Genomic DNA, 5,829 nt, shown 5'->3' on the forward strand with positions numbered 1-5,829 from the left:
TAAATAATAGTACAGGAAGCTACTACTACTAAGCTACTATACTAATCAATTCAAATTTTGTTCAAGTTGCTACGTTTTGTCGTTTAGATGATGTACCTGGCTGGCCAAATTCGCTGGAGTTTGCTCTGTCTTAGATAGGCTGTAGCAGTTCCACGCCCCCTTCTGACCCACGCTCCCTTGCAAATGATCGATGATGCATTAGGTGCATCTGTGTTTTGATTGTGCATACAACAAAATCATATGGCTGTTAATTGCCATATTTCAGAAACAAAAAATTTAAGATTATTTGTTTGTTAATTTAACTTTTTACACGTTGAACTGATTAAATACACATAAGTTAAATAGAAAGTTCATGTTTACCTTTTCAAACTGAACAATAATAAAAATAGAATCAATATTTAAATATACATATAAGATATTTCGTTTTTATATGGCATGCATAATTATAGTAAGTTATGATTTCTGACAAAATTAATTAATACAACAAATTAATATTTTAGTAAGTTATGATTTCTGACATCTTTTCTAATTTATTATAGGTGTGTGTATGATGAAAAAAGGAAAGATATCTGCACCATACATAATTATACATGGTAGAACTGGAAAGATATCTGCTTCCCAGCCTTCCCCTTTTGCCCTACCTATATATGTTAACCTCCTCTGCCATCCCTCACACCCCTCCTTACTTTCCCTTCGCCCATCACATATAGAAAAGCATCAAAATACCCAGACTTGGAGGAAAAATTCCGGAGGAGTACCTTCTGTAAGCAAGGAGCACCAAGAAGGCATCGTCCTCTAGGTATGAAAATTTCTGGATCTATCTATTCTGTAAAAGTTTAACAGTATTAGATTAGGATCATGCTTGGTTAGGCATACCATCAAATTGCAAAGAAAGAACACCATTGTAGATAGTGCCAGGTTATAAAATTATCATAGGAAATACAATTGATTTTAGATCTAATAAAGCAGTCCAATTAGGTGGGCTACAACTGAATACAAACATTTCTTTCAGATATTATAGGCTAACAGCCTATTCTGACCATAGTTGACTGCCTAACTTTTTAATGAAATCTCATTAATATATTTGAGCCAGAAAAACAAACATTTAACTTCTTAAGTGTTTGAACATGCCAGAAAACAAACAAATGTAATCATCTTCTGAAGATAGATGTCATCAGAGTCATAATATTAAGTCATTACTGCATTGTTATCATAGAAATAGCATGATGAAAAAATGCTTCGATGGAATAGTCTAAAACTATTCACAATGGATATGTATTACTCCAATACCAACTACATTATCAAGATAGAGCAAGTAATACAATGAATATAAGAAATAACAAAAATATTCTAAACCACCATCTGGCCTGCCAAATGAAACAAGTATTTAAACTTTCTATCGGCTCATAAATCATAGCTTGCAGACCATCACGAATTAGAAACATGTCGCCAAGATTTGCTTGAATTAGAAACATAATAAACATGTTCTAAGATTGTACTGTTCCTAAGTTAAACAACATAGCTATAAGTCCATGTATAAAATAATAATAAAGAGTTAAACTATATGAACGATATAGTAAAGGAAATAAAAAACTCACTTGCACATAATCTCTTGAACTGGCTCCCTTCATAACCCTCCATCAAATCAAACAAAATAGCCTGCAGGTAATCAAACAGTTACAATGGGGCATACAATATTTCGGGGTTTAACACAAATCATGTGTATCGTATACTTTTAGTATCCTTGTGCACATGGGCGGCATTGTAGACTTTTTTTGTCCTTATACCACCATCTCTGCCATACACCTCAAAGCTCACCACCCATGTCATAGCACAACCAGCTTGCAATTCCCTCTTCCACCTTGACCCATACACACTTCTAATTTCAAACACGTAATTGTGCAGTCATGATATATTATACCATGTGCTTGCATTAGCCAGGCGTCTCTATCGTTATTTTACTGTGTCACGTACACCGCTCCATCTCCCTCATTCACTCTTTCTCCCTCGATATATCTCCCCCTCTCTCCTTTTGTCCCTCCCACCATCCCTTGTTCTCCCTTTCTCCCACCTTCCATCACTCCTTGCCGCGAGCGGAGGGGACTGGCATGGAGGTTGAGCATGTCGCGTGGCTAGGGTAGGGGGGAACCGTTAGAGGAACTGGGAATGGGAGCTAGAGCAAGTCCAACAACTCCTCCAAACTATCTCCCCTAAATCTAAGCATAGGGGATTCCCCTAGAAATGTTCTCCCTGGTAACTTGTTTAACTCCAACAGCATACCTAAATCTCAACTTCTATATTTCAATCTCTCATATTTATTTATTTGATGCAGCTACAAAATTCATATGCTCACCTTTGTGAAACCCTGCATATTCAGTTGGATGCTCAAACTATTGCTAAAATACAAAAGTAACACATGCATAAACAACCAGATAAAAAAAATTGTGTATGTTCTATAGCAAGGTGTCCATGCGTTGCGACCAAGAAAGAAATTTATTATTACTTTTTATTTCATAATTCCTTGAATATCTTTGGCAACCTGAGGCCAAACATGACAATTCCAAAAGAACAAAAAAAACTATATTTATATTTCACAATTCCTTGAATATCTTTGGCAACCTGAGGCCAAACATCACAAGTCCAAAAGAGAAATAATAAACAATATTGACACCAAATATAGGTTTCAAGGGGTAACTGATATAGCAATGCACGATGCTTGCAAATAGGCATGACAAATTCAAGAAAGCATAGCTCCGTGGGTAAGTGAGGAAAATGTGTAGAAACCTAATATCGTATGACCAGACAACACCAACAGTGTGCTGGGGAGACTAAGGTAATTAAGATCCCGAGTAAAGATGCAATTACGATGCCAAACAACACAACTTATTAGCACATACCATACATATTTCAGTCACTTTCGGGATGGAGACATGTCTTTGGTCTTTCGGTGATCGAAAGAGAGCACAAGGGCTAGAACCGTCAGTCGAACGGCCTGCAGATTGCACAGTAAGAAAACAAATAACTAAATTGAAACATGCAGCTCCATGTGAAAATGCATATGCAAATAAACCAAGAAGCATCAGCTTGTATATTCTTATAGTAGATTTAAACATTCGATAAGATCCAAGCCGTGACAATTCAATAAGTTAACTTTATGATGTGTTGCTACGGGCAACAAGAATCAGATAATCCATCAAGCTACATTGTTCAATCAGTTAACTGATCATATAATAGAAGGCCAGCTGAATATACCTTTGCGGCACCAGTGCTGCTCGGAATGATGTTGAAGCTGGCAGCCCTTCCACCTCTCCAGTCCTTGCTGGAAGGACAATCAACAGTCTTCTGGGTTGCTGTAAATTTAAATTTCAGCCACATAAGCATACAATAGTCAAATATATAATATAAAATGTTAAAGAAAAAACCCAGTGTAATGCATTACCAGTCATGGCATGAACTGTTGTCATCAAACCCTCAACGATGCCAAAACTGTCATTGATAACGTGAAAGAAACAAATTATCAGTATACAATTCCCAATATTGGCGGTTGGTTTGAGCTGCACAAAACTTCAATGTTAAGCACCTTAGCAAGAGGAGCAAGGCAGTTAGTGGTGCAGCTAGCGTTGGAGACAATGTCGATGTCAGATTTGTATTCCGTCTCATTGACACCACAGACAAACATGGGAGCATCCTTGCTGGGAGCAGAAATGATGACCTTATTGGCACCACCCTGAAAGTGGTGACACAGAAAACTAATTTAGTAAATTATACACAAGAAATATTCAGGTACCATGAAATGGAAAGTGTGAAAGAATGTACCTATATGTGAGCTGCAGCCTTGTCCTTGTCAGCGAAAACACCGGTGTACTCAACAACGTACTCAGCACCAGCAGCAGCCCATGGGATCTCCTCAGGGTTCCCACATCAGGACATTGTATGATCAGCCTGTGTACTTCACATGGAAATCAACTGCATGGCCACAAAAATTAGCGGTAACAAACCTGCACCCAAACACAACAACCTCCTTCTCACTGATGAGAAGGGTCTTGGAGTCCTTCACCTTAACTTAATGGTGCTTCCACTGTCCGTTGACAGTGTCATACTTGAAAATGTAGGTCTGCCAGTTACAAGCACATAATTCAGAACCATAATATGAGACAATCAGTAGCGCTATGCTTTAATTAAGTACTAACTGGCATGGAGCCTGCATGTGTCTTATTTAGTAAGATAAGAGAGAATACTACCAGGTGTACATATATTATAAATACCACAATGGAACAATAGTCACTGCATGGAACAAATAGATTCCTCAAATCAGGAACTACCTAACTATTCTCCACTGAAGTGAGGAATATAACGTATGCATAAGGCACTTGCAAAGCAGATCTAAAAGTCGTTTCCAAAACTGATGATACATACAGACATGTAGCGACATTCTCTAGATTCATATACATCGCTATTTAACTGTGCTTATGATTGTGTAGCAAAGCATCAGCGTGTAACTAGAAGAGCAAATCCATTCATGTTTAGCACAGATCTAAGCTCGTAATCCAGTGAATATAAACGGGTGTCCCATGCACGAATCCAAAACGACCCTACCATACGTGCCCGTAGATCTCATAAGCTAGGAGAATCGAGAACGATGCCATGTAGTCAGTGCTGATGAAGTGGTCGTTGACGGCGACGAGCCTGACATCGGGGCTCTGGAGAGCAACCCTGGCTACAAGCCTGCCGATCCGGCCGAAACCTGCAGGGCAAAGCAAACATGCATTCAGTGGCGGAGCGTGACAAGCAATTAAGGGGGGGGGGCAATGTTCTAAGTCAAAGCAAAATATGCATGAAAACAGATGTGAATCGTACAAAATTACATGGTAATCAAGCACATCTTGCTCCTTCCATTCTCTGGCAGTCAGGCTCATCAATTGTTGGTTGCCGACTCGTCGTATTCCATGCATATGCAGTAGCAAGTAGACGGAAAATCTTAGTGATGCCAGAAGATGCAACAAGTATAGCGTGAATCCAACTAGCAAGCAAGCAGTCCGATGCAGCAACAAGCAGGAAGCTACTCGTACATATATCGATCAAGCTGCTTGTACTAGCTACCTAGCTTTGTACGAACAATTAATCAAGTTGCTTGTGCTAGCTAGCTATAGCTTTGTATAGATGGAATTATGGAGTATGGACTACACAAGTTAATCGGATTGAAAGGGAGTCATCCACCGATGGCTGGGGTAAAACACTTATACATATACCTCATATATACATATAGTAACACAAGTGCAGTTTGTAATGGGGGGTCACGACCCCGTTTTGCGTCCACAAGGCTCTGCCAGTGCATGCATCCATCAGAAAACGAACCCACGGAAGCAGCCAACAGTCAACGAATCCAACTCAGGGTTCGGATCGGCGTACCTGACCTTCTGGTGTGGCAGATCGAGGCACCCTTCTTCCGATCTGCGCAAGGAACTCGCCGGAGATTAGTACATGCTCTCCGAACGGCGACCAGATCCAGCACCCGCGCCCGGTCGATGTTGCTCGATGTGTGCGTCACCTGTGGTCGCACACGGGTCGCCGGAGACTGGTGCGCTGGTCGGTTGGCGGAGTCGTGGTCGTTGCGGGCTAAGCGACGTGCGCGACGATGCGGCAGGGGGAGGTGAGCGGGCTAGATGTGGCAACTGGCGAGAGTGGAGAGGATAGGTGAGGGCCTGATGCGGCAACAGCGGGCGGAGGAGCGCGGCCGGCGGCTCGTGGACGCGCGCGGCCGGCGTCTCGTGGACGCGCGCGGCGATGCGGCGGCGGAGGGGAAAGGGGGAGTTGAAGAGAGTGGAGTGA

At 41.2% G+C, this 5,829-nt stretch overlaps 1 pseudogene; it reads right to left on the reverse strand.

The window, feature by feature from the left end:
- Window positions 1-1,350: 1,350 nt before the first annotated feature.
- On the reverse strand, window positions 1,351-4,916 carry LOC123067216 (glyceraldehyde-3-phosphate dehydrogenase 3, cytosolic-like; annotated as a pseudogene).
- Between the last annotated feature and the right edge of the window lie 913 nt (window positions 4,917-5,829).

This window comes from Triticum aestivum, chromosome 3B, assembly GCF_018294505.1.
Source record: "Triticum aestivum cultivar Chinese Spring chromosome 3B, IWGSC CS RefSeq v2.1, whole genome shotgun sequence".
In the NCBI taxonomy this organism is placed as follows: Eukaryota; Viridiplantae; Streptophyta; class Magnoliopsida; order Poales; family Poaceae; genus Triticum; species Triticum aestivum.